A 16305-nucleotide genomic window follows, 5' to 3' on the forward strand; every position below is an offset into this window, starting at 1 on the left:
CAGAGGTTTCAAGCAAGTAATGTGCATGAGAAGATGCAGCCAGCCATGTCAACTCAAAAAACAAAGCCGCGAAGCAGAAAGCATTCGCAGCACTCAATCACTTATAAAGTGATCTCTTTTTAATTGAGTCTCATTGCATGTAATTCTCATTTATTTCATTCATATGTGATCTTGAATTCTGCTTGGCTATCCTATACGGTTGAGCATGCCTCAACTAAAAAAAGAAACCGTGACAGCACATTTCAGAGAGGTCTGCCATGGAGCTGGTTCTTTAGGCAATCTTAGTCCCAGTGAGGGCACCAGATTAACTATTTGAAAACTCATGCAGATAACACAGAAACCTGGACTCAGCTTTCTTCAGTCCAAAAGCTGAGGCCATGCCTAACGAGAGGGACCTTCTTCAATGCATCCATCATTTTTCAGTGTGGGATGTTCTTGCTTCGGAATAGTTATACATATCACCAATATAACAGCCCCGTCTTCACATCTCTCTTTGGAAGAAGTCTAAAATAAATTATAACCAAGTTGAGTGTAACAACCATTTAGGAGTATTCAGCAAGATAGCAAGGGCAAACCTCTCTCTCAATTGCCAATTATGTGAAGATTATTCCTTCATTCAGCATCTGTACACCCTCAAAGGTGGATTTTCACCATACCACAACAAGTCACAGGAATCAAATGACACCCAGCTTCAGTGTAGACCACATCACCAGAATTCTAAACATGAACATGACCCATCCTTAAAATGGTGAAACCGGAGCTTGTCTCTAACAACAATTTCCCTGTTGGCAACAACTGAAATGTACTTAAATGCTAAGTGACAGTCTTCACACATACGTAGATTTTTCACAACCGTGACGGTCATGCCATGGCTAGTTTTGAGTAGTCCAAATGCTACAGCAAGCTTCTCACTATGAAATCTAAGTGCATATTCCCTTTCCTCCTTCTAACTCATGCATCAATGAATCAGCCAATGGTACATAACCAGCCTGGGTACATCTCAACATCAACTCATCCAAATACTCATATATAATATTTGTTTCAGGATGAGACTTGTCGCCCATGCTAAACATATATGTCTTTCCATCAACTTCTATAATGCTATAACCAACTTGCTTCTTCAGCCCCCTCTGTATCATCATGTTTCTAACTCTTTGCACTCTGTCACTTCGACCAGCCAAGGCATATATGTTAGAAAGCATGACATAGTGACCTGGATTATCTGGTTCACTATCTAAGAGATGTTCGGCAACACTTACTCCCAAGTCAAAATTCTTATGCATCTTGCAAGCCCCAAGCATAGCAGTCCACACAGCTGGTGGAGGCTCCATAGGAATTTCTTTTTCAATGAACTCATAAGCTTCGTCGAGAAATCCCGCTCGCCCAAGCATATCAACCATGCATACATAGTGTTCTAGTCCTGGCTCTACATCATATTCTTTCTCCATGCTTGCAAATGCATGACGCCCCACGTCAACTAGCCCAGCATGAGCACATGCAGAGAGAACCGCCACAAAAGTGATTTTGTTAGGCCATGGGCCTCGGAGTCGCATTTGCTCAAATAGCTCAACTGCTTGGTTTCCATATCCATTTGTCGCATATGCAGAAATCATAGCAGTCCAAGCAATAACATTTCTTTCCTCATTGAATCAAAAACTTCTCTCGACTTGCTAACATTTCCGCACCTAGCATACATATTGATCAGAGAAGTGCCTAACACGACATTCAAATCAAACCCATTGTCCATAACATACTCATGCACCCAACTCCCCAAACTCAATGCTCCTGATTGCGCACAAGCAGCCAAAACGCCCACAAATGTAGTTGAATCTGGCTCAATACCCGATTCCCTCATATGATCAAACAATTCAATTGCCTCCTTAGCAGACCCATTCTGCTCGTACCCAGAAATCATCGAATTCCATGTAACAACTGTTCTCTCCCCCACTTTATCGAACACCTGACGGGCAACATTCAGATGACCCGACTTCGCATAAAAAGTGACTAAAGCCGATTGAACATAAGGATCCGACCCAAACCCACAAGCCAAAGCATGGGCATGAACGCCTCTACCGAGCCTCGAAGCCGACAAGTCCGCGCAAGCCTTAATAACGGACGTGAAAGTGTAATTACTGGGGAATGCCTTCGAGCAGCGAGCAGCGATAGAACGCGACCGCATCATTGGGGAAGCCAAACTTGGAGCAGGACTTGATGAGGGAATTGAAGAGGAGCGAGTCGGGCCCAGGCACGGTGACGAAAAGCCGGCGCGCGTAGCCAATCGCGCCGGCGGCGCAGGCGAGGTTGACGAGCTTGGTGAGGAGGGATAGAGAGCGGTGTGATCCGGAGACGACGACGTGGGCGTGAGCCTGTCGGAGGAGGCGGAGGCGAGGGCCTGCTCTGAGAAGGGCTTCGTGAGCTGGAGAGGTCGGCGCCGGCGCCGGCGGCGGTTGAAGGAGGTGAACTTCTTCTCTGGCTTCCATTGAAAGCGGGTGAGGAGGGAAAGTTGGAAGGCCAGGAGGTGTTTAGAACAGCCTAAAACGACATGTCGTCTTGGCGATGAGAGTAGAATATTAAAGATTATTCACTGGGAATGTGAAGAGGAAAGGTAATAAATAAGGATCAATACTCACAGATATGACGAAAACTTGTCTAATAGGCAATGTTTTCTACAATCCGGCTAGTTGACAAATGCGTTTTTAGCCAAAAACAAAAGGATCACAAGTTGAATCGATCAAATCGATAGCAATTACTAATCCAACTTGATTCCAAAATGGTTCCGAAAGCATTGATGTCGGGCATGTTCAAATGTTGATACTACCCTGGTGATGCTCACAAGTGGTTGAAAGTCAATAGTTGATTGGAGTAATGTTTATGACTTGCTCAAACAAAAGGATGTCCGAGCTAAACAAGACAGACCCGAGTCACTAGGGTACACTCCGTCGTACTGCTTCTAAGACAATCTAGTAATAGAAAGCTAAAGGAGTGAGTTTTGGGGAAACTCGGTAAGTAAAATTCCAAGTTCTCTACTAGAAAAACATCTCATCGTCGAAGCCTAGCAAGTACAATACTAGCAAACAGTGTCAATGGTAGATCAATAGCAAACTTATTTTTACATCTCGAATAAATGCAAATATTCATAACAACATACTTCAATGCATGCTTACCTTCAGCATAACAATGAATACATCAACATATCAATGCTTGTGCATAATTAGCACTCATGTAAATTCATTTAGCATTGTTCTGGCTCAACCAGGCCCTCCTAGCTTGACCAGGGCTTCTAGCTTTTTACGGGGCTTCCTAGCTCAATCAAGGCATCTCGGCTTGATCGAGGCTTCTCAGGGCTAGCTTCTTGAGACCTTCGGGTTCAAAACCCAGGCATCATGACTCAACCAAGACATCCCGACTCAACTGGGGTATCCCGTTCAATGAACGAGGCATTATCGCCAACGTTGTGTGGTGACGAGCGTTTTTTCCTCTTTATGTGCACACACGAGTGCATCACGCAAACCTATTCTTATTGTTTCTTCTTAGCCGACTCATACCTCACTCGAAAGCATGCTCATTCATATGTGTATGCCATGAATCCTAATATTGCACTATACAACATGTCGGGAACGACCCTTAGTCCGTAACTTGAGCCGAACACATAGCGACGATCCCCGCACTGAACAAAGCTCAGAAATGGCACGCCTCAATGCCGATCCAAGACCTTGAGACTTAGGTATACCTCGCTTTCGTGTAGATCCTAAGCTCGACAGACCTCTACTTCTCAACCCGACGTGAACACACTTCATGCTGTGAATGACCCTTGGGTCATGGCTTGATTCAAATGCCAAGCACAAAGTCCCAACACCAACCAAGGCATAAAATCGGCATGCTTTAGTGCCTTATCACGACCTTGTGGGCTTGGGTGATCCCCATACTGATCAAGACTTAGAACCAACATGCCTCAATGCTGATTTAAAAGCTTACAGCCTTGGGCGATCCCCGCACCAAACAAGACTTAAAACTGGCAATGCTTGAATGTTGATCTAAGGCCTTGTGGCCTTAAGCCCTTAAGCGACCTCGCCTTGAATAAAACTCAACCCAAGCTAACTTCGACCTCATTCTAGGTGTAAACAACCTAAGCACACGTTCAAGCACAAATATGAGCAAAACCATACAAAAAATCCAACATCCTACCCACGGCTTGACGGGTGAGCACCTAACTAGATTCAACAATGGAGTCTACCGCCCTAGAGAAAACATAGGGATCTTACTTACCTAGATAAACCTTTAGAACTAGCTTGAGTGACTTGATGAGGGGCAATGGTGCAAGGCCGAGAAAAATGGGGAAAATGGCGTGTAAAAAGCAATAGATGATAGTACAGTTCATGTGAGAATGAATGGGGTGGTTTCCCTATTTATAGGCTCAAACCTTATCATTACCTTTCCAAGTGGCCTAATCATTTTTCTTGAAGTCACGTGGCCATAACATCGAGGTGGCAAGCCTAATTTGCAAGGTGGCACACTTAGGGTCCTAGAAGAACACTTGTCATCTTCTTATTAGATCACCTATTCCATGTCATCATGACTTAGTCTACTTGTTTTCCAAGGAAAATTTTATGGTAATGATGACCATATATTCCATGGAGACCTAAACCAATGAGTCACCAACTTCTTCTCTAAGTAAAATTTTTTTGCCATCATTACAAAATCTTCAGGTGGACACCTAAGCTAATAACTTATCATTTTCATTAAATGCCTAGATTTGGTTAATCGTGAGATTTGAATATTTAGCACATACCTGAATTATATAACTTGTTTTTTTTTTTTATGTTTTGCGCCTCTAGAATATTCCACCAAGTTCTCTTTTAATTGGTCCACATAATATCTTGAGTCCTTTGCTTCTTCTCCATGGAAAAATCTTGGGTAATCATTACCAAATCTTCAAGGGACACCTAAGCGAGGTGACTCATCCTTGCATTTAAAGAGGTATTATAAAATCTTCTATTATGTCTTCTCTTGATTAGTCAACTTGTCCAAGAGTCCATTACTTAATTACCAATGGTGAATCTTTGGTAATCATTACCAAATCTAGAAATATCTATCTAAAATGGTGAGTCATCATTCTTCAAGAAGAACCTAGGATATTCTAGAAGGTTATATTTTGTCAATTTCCAAGCAATATAACAACCATGGGAAATAGGCGATTAGAAATGCAACCAGGACCGGGCAAGAGCTTTTCATGTACATCCCTATACAACCATTTTTACACATTCGATGTTTGTGTCCAAGCCATCCTCGGTGTAGTTATTGTAGGCAAAGTGCCTACTTCAGCTAAGTCGGTGGCCTCTACATCATGTGGTCTACACACAATAAAACCCATGTCCTAGAAGTGGAATAAAGAACAAATTCCTCTTAATTCCTCCAAAATATTAAAGTAAGTGGATTGGAAAAGTAGCAACCTTGTATAATGGTACAAAAGTTGTAGGCTCTGGGTAGATTCCTAGTTATTCCTCCATGAGACCATGCGCAACCACAAACTCCTCTCCTCTCAGCCAGCTCGACAAATCCGACTCCGAATTCGAACCACCTTTGCGAGAGAGCATACACCGAGGGTTGAAAACTCGGATCAACGGGGCATATCAAATAGGAGGATGGCCGCATTAGCAAGGGCCAGGCAGAGGACAATGCCGTCGAGTAGGAGAGGGTGAAGAGTGAGAGGAGAGAGGCTATGGCTCGATCGTGCGATAGGTGTTAAGGCGGTGGCACATGGGGGCAAATTGAGTGGCTCTCGACAGTCCAGGACACTAAAACTGATAATTGGGCTGATGGGCCAATCTGGGCAAAGCCCATTTCAAACAGATTCTTCACGTTAGAAGAGTTACATCCTAAAATTTTAGGGGTTAATTAAAAATAATTAGGCGTAAGAACAGCACTAAGTACCATAACTTGCACGGATGGACACTTAAGTGCCATAACTTCGAAATGTACACTTAAGTGCCAATTTCGGAGTAAAGTGAAACACTTAGGGCGCGTTTGGTAACGATTACATTCCGGAACCGATTACGATAAGAACGATTCTTTTTATTTTGTTCCGGAACGATTACAGTAAAAACACGTGTTTGGTAATCTGTTCAAAATTTTTTATTCGGAATAGAATTGCGTTTGGTACCGTATTAATTGATTACGTTTCCAAATTAATTTATTTTGATTTTTAAATAAATTTTAAATAATTTCTTTACTTTTTTACTTTTTCTTTTTTTTTTTCCTTTTTTTCTTTTTTTTTTTTTCTTTTTCTTTTTCTTTTTTCCCTTTTTCCTATTCTTCTTCTTCTTCATTTGGCGGTCGCCGGACCGGCGACGGCCAGACGAGGGCCGCGGACGCTCATCGGAGCGCCGCCCCTCGCGAGGTCGGCCTTCGTCGGCCAAGCCTCGCATTGGCAACTGGCGAGGCTCGCCCGGCCCGCCCGAGGCTCGGCCTCGCCCCGGACTCCGCGAGGCCGAGCCTCGCCGTGGCCAGCCGCCTCGCCCGGCCTCGGCGAGGCGGCTTGAGCCACGGGCGGGGCGGGCGAGCCTCGCCGTGGCCGAGGCGAGCCTCACCGGGCAGCCGGGCGAGGCTCGACCTCGCCCGTCCGGCGAGGCCGAGCCCGCCCGGGTTGCCGGCGAGGCTCGCCCGGCCACCGCGAGGCTCCGCTCCGGCCACCGGCGAGGCTTGCCCACCCCGTCGGCCTCGCCGTCTTGGGCGAGGCCGGCTCGCCACCGCGAGGCCGGGCCTCGCCAGACTGCGAGGCCAAGCCTCGCCGGTGGTGGGCTTGCCTCCGGCGAGCTCGCCGGACCTCGCCCCGGCTGGCGAGCCTCCGGCGATCTCGCCGGACCGCGGCCGGCGGCGGACCGGCGACCGGCGGCGGTGGCGGGCGGCGGCGGGCGGCGGCGACGGCGGCGGCCGATGGCGAATGGCAACCGAGATGATAAAAGAAAGAACAAGGTTTACCGTTTTGATTCTTTTTTTTCGATTCTCGGACGAGAATCAAATTTTTTTGATTCTCAAATCTTGTCCAAAATTGTTCCCGAACAAATTTGTTCCGGAACAAAAATTTACCAAACGCAATTCTCGTCCCAAACGATTCCTAACAAAAAATCGGAATTTGGCACTGTTGTAAGTCGAAGTTGCCAAACAAAAAGCCCTTAAGTGCCACTCCGACCAAAATGCGGTCAAATGGTTGATATTACGAATTTTCTAGCGACGGGTGCAAACAGCAGTGTCGTTTTGCACGTTGACGTAGCGAGAAAATACAAAAACGACGTTGTTTTGTGTACGATATATAAATAATTAATATAAAATTCATTAAATTAAATTTAAACTTAATTTTATTTAAAATATTCTAAAAAATTTTAAAAATTAAAATTTAAAAACTTAAAATTTTAAAAACTTAAAATTATAAAAACTTAAAATTTAAAAAAATAAAATTTAAAAAAATTAACAAATTTAAAAACTTAAAATTAAAAAAATTAAAATTTTAAAAACTTAAAATTAAAAAAAAAAAAAAACTTGAAATTTAAAAAAAATAAAATTTAAAAAACTTAAAATTTAAATATGGAAGTTTTTAAAATTTTAAGTTTTTAAATTTTAAGTTTTTTAAATTTTAAGTTTTTAAATTTTAAGTTTTTTTAATTTAAGTTTTTTTTTAATTTTAAGTTTTTTAATTTAATTTTTTTAATTTTTTTAATTGTAATTTTTTTAATTTTTAGTTTTTCAAATTTTTATTTTTTTACATTATTTTTAAATTTTTATTTTTTAATTTTTTTAAATTTTATTTTTTTTTGGTTTAATTTTTTTTTAATTTTAAGTTCTTCATTTTTTAATTTTTTTAATTTTAAGTTTTTTATTTTTAGAATATTTTAAATAAAATTAAGTTTAAATTGATTTAATTAATTTTTATATTAATTATTTACACATAAGACATAAACGACGTCGTTTTTGCATTTTCTCGTCACGTCAATGTGCAAAACGACGCCGTTTGCACCTAACTCGCGGAAAATTGCCACGTCGGTCATTTGACCGGATTTTTGGCTGGAGTGGCACTTAAGTGTTCCACAGATCTTTTCGAAATGCACTTAAATGTACGCTTTCCGAAGTTATGCACTTAAGTGTTCCTCCGCGTCTTCAAGTTATGGCGTTTCAAGTCCCAAACTCAAAATAATTATCATCAAATTGCATGGCATATAGAAATTAGGAACATTTGCATTACTAATGTTAAAATTTAAAAGAATAAGTAAATAAAATATTTTTATCATATTTTTATTTTTAAAAATTATTATTAAAAAAAAGAGCCGATTTGTACTGGGAATGGGCCGGCCCTACCTCCTTCCCTCATTTTCGTTCTCTTTCATTGGGCCTGGTTTCTTTAGTTTTTCCTAGCCCAGTCCTCTCCTTTTTTCTCTCTTCCTCTTTCACACTAGAGACAAAAGGGGAAGAGAGAAGGACGATGCATAGAGGTGACGGAGGGCAGGGCGTCTCGCGCGAGAGACGTTCGGTCGGGGTCAGGCCGGCAGCACCAGTTGGCACGGCAGGAAGCCATGTGTGCTTATGCTTAAAAGCGAGGGGGATGGCTCGTTTGAGGGGATTTTGGTGGGGGTGGGGTGGGCTCGGTTTGGGGAGAGAGAGAGAGAGGGAAGCAAAACGGTAAGGCTTCAGCTAACATCTCAGCCACGCGCGAGCTCCGTCGACGACTCTTTCTGTCGACGCCATCGAGCCGAACCGTTCAGCCCTTTGTCCGTGCCCTGCTTTGGGCACGACGGCCAGAGTTCGAGCGCTCATGGCCGACCGGCTCGTGCGAACTCTGGCCCCATCCATTCCTCCGTTGGTTGTTATGCCTTTTGTTGCTTGTTTGGCGAGAGTCTCGTTTTGGGTTCGAGTCTTGAGCCGGAAACCGCATGATTCGCGAGCACCTTTCACCTGTTCGACGAAATGCCTAAGTAAGATCTAGTTTTCGTCCTCCTGTTAGTGGCTGAAATCGAGTTATCCGGGCGTGTCGCGTTCTATTGGGATGTTCCAACAGTGTTGGGCGACCTTGGGCGTCGGCCGTGTAGTCGTTCACCACGTTCCCATCGTTGCTGTAGTTTGTTCGGTGTTTAGCCGTGGTGCGGTTCTCGGCCGACGGCGAGGAGGTCGGTCGGCGAGTGGTGGTCAGAGTGGACGGCCAGTGAAGGGTAGTAGCTCGGCAGCGGCTTGAGATTTGGCCGAGGTTTGTCTAAAAATGTAGGAGCTTCGGGGAGGACGTGAGTCTCGTCGAGGAAGACGTCTAAGGAAGAAGACGACCTGGCAAAAGGGGAGAGAAAGGAAAATTAAGGAAAAAAAAATTAAAAGGAAACAAAAGAGAATAAAAGAAAGTTGAAAAAATAAGCTATGTGGACTTGAGCATGAGAGAGAACAACAATGAGGATGGGCTCGTTCTGATGAAGGAGGGGAATGTGACTTGGGTCTTGGGCTTAAGAAGGCTTTATGATTTTGGGCTTCTCTTGGGCTTTAGAGGAATCGGACTGGCTTTAGTCTTAAGGGTGCTTGGGATGATTTTTTTAGGAAGATGGGCTTAGTGCTTTTAATTTCAAGAAAATGGGCTTGGTGATTTTCCTATTCGAGTGGGCTTGTTTCGGATAAGCCTATTTGTGTCCATGGCTCAGACCCAAGATCAAAGCCAGCCCATATTGGGACTGGGCTTGATAGCCCGGCCCGGGTCCCATTTTTGGATTTTAAAAAAAAATAAATTAAAATATTAAAAATTCCGAAAAAAAAAAAAAATTATTTTTCTAAAAATCAGAAAAAGCTTTAAAATATATACTTTTATTTTTTTTTTTATTTTTTTTGTAGTTTCTCTTAAAATGTGTTAAAATCTTTGATAAAAATGTGCTCAAAATTAGATAAGCTATTAGGGTTTCACCATAGAATTTGAGTGCTCTTAGAGACATGTTAGGGTTGTTTGTGCATTTCCATTTCGACTATTATGTGATTCCTCTCTTTTAATATGTTAACTATGGTTTCATTTTGGTCTAGTTAGGAACAGGAATGACATTTGTCTTATTTCTTAGGGTTAGATGGCATTTGTTTTATTTCTTAGGGTTAGATTATTGTTTTTCCTTGCAACTCATTTAACGCTTCATCAATTGTTGATTGTTAGTTTAAATATTGTGTACCCGCATGATCATCTCATATGTTAGTGGATGGGTTTAAAACCAATCTAAATTGCCTAACAAACATTTCTTTTAATAAACAAGATTATGTACCAAAAATGCACTAGTTAACTGATTAATGTAACCAAGTTCCCAACCAAAAATTCTTTGGTTGTGTAGGAAGTAAGGTATTCTCTCGTGCTTTACTTGATTTTGGGCTGACCCCAATAAGCCTATGGAAACTCCTCACTAGAAATTTTTTATAACGTCAATGAATACCCCAATGTCATGCAAGGTATAGGCTTAGGATAACTCGTGTCTAAAATGAGAGCCATAGCCTGTTTTTTTAATAAATATCCCTAAACCTATGTCTTTGCCCCTTCAAACAGAAAAGGTAGGTCTCAAGAAATGGAGTTGACTGATAACCTCATAATTGATTGAACTTGCACCATACAAGATCATCATAAATCACAATCTCGGATGTTTGTTGCGTATCGTGAACTAGGGTAAGTTCATGCATTGGCTAAATCCAACTTAGTGATTTATAAGGGTAAAATGTGTATGTAGACACTTGGTATGTTGGCTCCTTGTAGGAGGTTTTACTTTCTGTCAATTGGAGTAGGTTGTATTCTTATGTTGGTGAAGTGAGATGTTCTCTGAGTTTTCAGTGATCTCTCTTAGAATGACCCGGAATCGTAAATTCAAAATAACATTACTAGAGTAGTAGCTATTGGAAGGTGAAGAAGGGTCTATTTTACTTGGTGCTATTGTTATTAATTCAACCAAATCTTGGCTATAATTTAATAAGTTGAAGTTATCGATGATGTAGAGATGTTATCAACGCAGTGGACAAGTTGTCTATATTATTGTTTGTTGATTGGTCACCTGATTGATTGATTGATGTCAGTGTCTAGTTGGGTCTTAAGATTGGGGCACAAATTTAAGAGTCCTATTGTAGTGTTATTTTTCAAAAGTCTGTTTTTATCTCTATGCCTAGTTTGATGTTTTGTAAATTCCTAGGAATATATCTCCTTGGAATGCTAAATATATTTATGAGTCATTTAAGAGTAAGATTCATATCACAAGCCTATATAAAGGCAAGCCTTGTGATCATTTCGATAAGTTGACAAGGTGAAAAAAAAGAAAGAAAACAAAAAGCCTATTCGTCTCACTTTCTTCCTTAAATTGTGTGAGTTGTGAGTAAAATTTTACCTTCAAATTTTCCCTTGAAGATGGTATCAGAGCATATGGTTTATGATCATGGCCTCAACAAACACCCAACCTCCTTTTCAATTGAGACGTCCCTAGTGTATCATGGCTAATGTGGAACTATTTTCACCATTATCCTTTCCATTTCGCTTTTTCTTAAACATGCGAAAGCATAAGAGACTAAAGTAATCTTGGGGTACACACATTTTCTGTAACCATAGCAACTTCATTTCTTATTTATTTATATATACATCTGTCGCGACCTCTCTTTTTGGGCGCCCGCAATTGGGTACGAGCGCCTAAAGGAGGCTAATGGCTCGGCTAAATTTATTAAGCCCGGACTCTCCCAAGTCCACCAATTCACGACTTAATGGTTCAAGTTTTTAACCTTGTAAATCAATTTTTAAAATGGAGTCGCCACTAATCGATTTGAGATGGGTTGATTAGAAACCCAAGTGAAGTATCGGGAGAAATACTCATTCTGCGCAACCGCAGAAATTAGGATCGGGGACTTGATTACACTAGCTAATCACTAATGCCCTTTCGGTACCTAATCTTGTTTAAACCTTGAGGTTTTTTGGATGCTTGAGAGATTTTCCATGTATTTTGTGGAGGAAAAACATTTTTGGGACCTTTTTCTATTTTTTGAAAGTAAAAGGGATTTTTGGATTTTTGCTATTTTTTTGGAAAGTAAGTCTTTTTGGCATTTTATGAATTTTTTGGCTTTTTCCATGAATTTTTGATTTTTTTGGGATTTTTTGGCATTTTTTGGAAAATATGAAATTTTTTTTATTTTTTTGATTTTTTGGAAAATAAATTATTTTTTATTTAAAAATATTATTTTATATTATAATAATATAAAACCGACCCGGGTCGGATTCCCGGTTGGGACCGACCCGGTCGCCCGCCCAAGAACACGGACGGCCTACAACGCAGCCCGACTCGTTTTTTAACCGCGGCCCAAAGACTGACTAGAGATACGGCCCACACACAAAAAGCCCTCGCGAGGCCGGCCCGCACACACACGGCCCGATCGATTTGCCACAACTCAGCCCAAATGATGACCCGAACTCGGCCCGCTTTGGAACCAAACCCTACCCGGTTCCGACCCGGGTCGCGACCCGACGCGACTCCCCCTCTTCTTCGCCTAAACACGGTGCCGATGGAGGAACTGAGGCAGCGGTTGCGTCGACGACGGCAGCGACGACGGTCCACGGCAGCAACGACCGTCTTCCACGGCGACGACGACTAGGGCGACGACAGGCGGCGGTTGGCTTTCTCAGAAAAGACGGCGGCAACGTCTACGGGTGGCTGCTGGTTTCTCGAGGGGGAAGCGACGGCAAAGCTACGGCAATAGGCAAGGACGGCGACTAGGGTTTCAAGCGGAAAAACGGACGACGGGTGGTGGTTGATACCGTCGCAGAGGGAGCACGGCGCGGGGCGTTGCTGGTCGGCGTCGGGGAGGGATCGCGGCACGACGGTGGGCGCATCCAGCCCTCCCCCTTCCGGTTTCCCTCTCGCTCGCCCACCTACTTCGCAAATCCGTAACCGCCTCTTCTCCTCCGGCCTCCGCTGCTCCCGATCCGGGTTCGCTTGCCGCCGGCCTCCCGATGTCTCTCGGTGGGAGGTCGTTTAGCTTGCGACCCGATCCTTCGCCCCCTTTGCTCACTCTTCGATCCCCCCCCTGAAGTCTCTTAAGGGAAGCTCTCGGAGTTCGCTGTGTCTTCATCGACGGAGGTGCTCCTCTATTTATAGGCAAGGAGGAGGCCGGTCGATGGAGGTTCGGCCGTCGGCTCTCGCACGCCGACCCGGCCCGGTGCGGGCGAACCGGCGTCAAATCTTCGCTCCTCCAACAAAGCGTGCTTGGCATTGAAGGCAGCCCATTAATGGCGCCCGAGATCCGTCATCTCCGGCCGACGGGGCCGGCCTACCCTCCTCGGCCATAGGTTGTCTTCAAGCGCGTGAGTTGCAGGGGCGTAGGGAAGAAGGGAGAAGAAGGAAGAAGAAGAAGAGAGAGGGGGCCGGGCCGGAGGAGAAGGAGGCCGGGTTTGGGCCCGCGAAAGGGAGAGAAAAAGGAGGGGATGGGCCCGGCTGCCAATTTTTTGTTTTCTTTTGTTTTTATTGATTTTTTTTTTTTTTTTGTTATTTATTATTTATTATCTGAAAAAGGAAAAATAAAAGAAATTAAGGCCTAATTAATAACCTAATCAAAATTTAGGTGTCACCCTGCCCCTCTTTGAAGGTGAGTTCGCAGAGGTTGCATTCAAAGACAAACCTGATACCTAAATTTTGTCTATACATATGCAATATATTATATCTTATTTGGGACCTAATGTCCTATGTAGAAAATGAGTAATATAACATTACACATAGTAAGACAGATAAGAAGATACATGTAGTTACTTACCGGGAGTGAGTGAGATAGGGTGTGAACCCCGAGTTTTGGCAAGTATCAAGGCATCATCTTACCTTTGCATGAGGAGATTGCTTCTCCAGACTGAACCATTCTTCGGTCGCCTATTGGAGCAATAAGTGGTTTGTCTAGGACCCGAACCTTTCTTCGGTCGCCTGTTAGAGCAATAAGTTGCTTGTCTAAGACCCGAACCTTTCTTCGGTCGCCTTGATGGGGAATTGCTTTTCTAGGACCCAAACCTTTTTTCGGTCGCCTGTTAGAGCAATAAGTTGGTGTCTAGGACCCGAACCTTTCTTCGGTCACCTTGACGGGAGATGCGCCGACCTTTCTCAGGGCATCTGCTTGTTTGGGAGATAGTACTTGGATGATCACAAGTATAAACTCTTGGAGATACTTGGATGATCACAAGCATCGAAGGGGTACCTGGACGATCACAGGCACAAACTCTTTGGAGATACTTGGATGATCACAAGCATCGAAGGGGTACCTGGACGATCACAGGCACAAACTCTTGGGGATACTTGGATGATCACAAGCATCGAAGGGGTACCTGGACGATCACAGGTACAAACTCTTGGGGATACTTGGATGATCACAAGCATCGAAGGGGTACCTGGACGATCACAGGCACAAACTCTTTGGAGATACTTGGATGATCACAAGACTCTTTGGAGATACTTGGATGATCACAAGCATCGAAGGGGTACCTGGACGATCACAGGCACAAACTCTTTGGAGATACTTGGATGATCACAAGCATCGAAGGGGTACCTGGACGATCACAGGTACAAACTCTTGGGGATACTTGGATGATCACAAGATCGAAGGGGCACTGGACGATCACAGCACAAATTCTTGGGGATACTTGGATGATCACAAGCATCGAAGGGGTACCTGACGATCACAGCACAAACTCTTTGGAGATACTTGGATGATCACAAGCATCGAAAGGGTACCTGGACGATCACATGTACAAACTCTTGGGGATACTTGGATGATCACAAGCATCGAAGGGGTACCTGGACGATCACAGGTACAAATTCTTGGGGATACTTGGATGATCACAAGCATCGAAGGGGTACCTGGACGATCACAGGCACAAATTCTTGGGGATACTTGGATGATCACAAGCATCGAAGGGGTACCTGGACGATCACAGGCACAAACTCTTTGGAGATACTTGGATGATCACAAGCATCGAAAGGGTACCTGGACGATCACATGTACAAACTCTTGGGGATACTTGGATGATCACCGATCGAAGGGGTACCTGGACGATCACAGGTACAAACTCTTGGGGATACTTGGATGATCACAAGCATCGAAGGGGTACTGGACGATCACGGTACAAATTCTTGGGGATACTTGGATGATCACAAGCATCGAAGGGCACCGGACGATCACAGCACAAACTCTTTGGAGATACTTGGATGATCACAAGTATCGAGAAGGGGTACCTGGACGATCACAGTACAAACTCTTGGGGATACTTGGATGATCACAAGCATCGAAGGGGTACTGGACGATCACAGCACAAATTCTTGGGATACTTGGATGATCACAAGCATCGAAGGGGTACCTGACGATCACGAGCACAAACTCTTTGGAGATACTTGGATGATCACAAGCATCGAAAGGGTACTGACGATCACATGTACAAACTCTTGGGATACTTGGATGATCACAAGCATCGAAGGGGTACCGACGATCACAGTACAAATTCTTGGGGATACTTGGATGATCACAAGCATCGAAGGGTACCCGGACGATCACAGCACAAACTCTTTGGAGATACTTGGATGATCACAAGCATCAAAGGGGTACTGACGATCACAGCACAAACTCTTTGGAGATACTTGGATAATCACAAGCATCGAAGGAGTACCTGGACGATCACAAGTACAAACTCTGAGGGAAGAATCAAGGGCATACCTTGGATATTCATGAAGGTCTCTCACATCCTGGTAATTGGGAATATCGAGGGCGTGCCTCACCTATTCGTGAAGGTCTCCCACCTCCTGGCAACATAAACTTGAATGTAGCACAAGGCTTACCTGGATGGTCGCAGGCACTCAAAAGGGCTGGAACACCTGGGTAGCCGCAGGTGTACAAAGTACTGGAATACTTGGATGAACACAAGTATTTGATGATACGATCTGGGACCACTTCAGGCTGGTCTAAATGCTAGAAAGCATACCTAGACAACAGTAGGTACTTGACGATATGGGGATACCTAGACAGCAGTAGGTATTCAAAGATAAAGGGATACTTGATCAGTCACAAGTATCAATACTCTGGGGACAACTCGAACAAGTCGAGTGTCAGGAAAATGGAGTATCCGAACGGTGGCCGGTACTCAAAGACAATGGGGATACCTAGACAAAGAGAGGTATTCAACGATAAAAGGATACTTGGTCACCACAAGTATCAATACTCTGGGGACAACTCGAACAGGTCGAGTGTCAGGAAAATGGAGTATCCGAACGGTGGCCGGTACTCAAAGACAATGGGGATACCTAGACAGCAGTA

General features: G+C 43.6%; 1 pseudogene; it reads right to left on the minus strand.

Annotated features, from left to right (window-relative positions):
* Positions 1 to 582: 582 nt before the first annotated feature.
* Positions 583 to 2552, minus strand: LOC120293254 (annotated as a pseudogene).
* Positions 2553 to 16305: the final 13753 nt, after the last annotated feature.

The sequence above is a fragment of the Eucalyptus grandis genome, chromosome 5 (genome assembly GCF_016545825.1).
Source record: "Eucalyptus grandis isolate ANBG69807.140 chromosome 5, ASM1654582v1, whole genome shotgun sequence".
Lineage (NCBI taxonomy): Eukaryota > Viridiplantae > Streptophyta > Magnoliopsida > Myrtales > Myrtaceae > Eucalyptus > Eucalyptus grandis.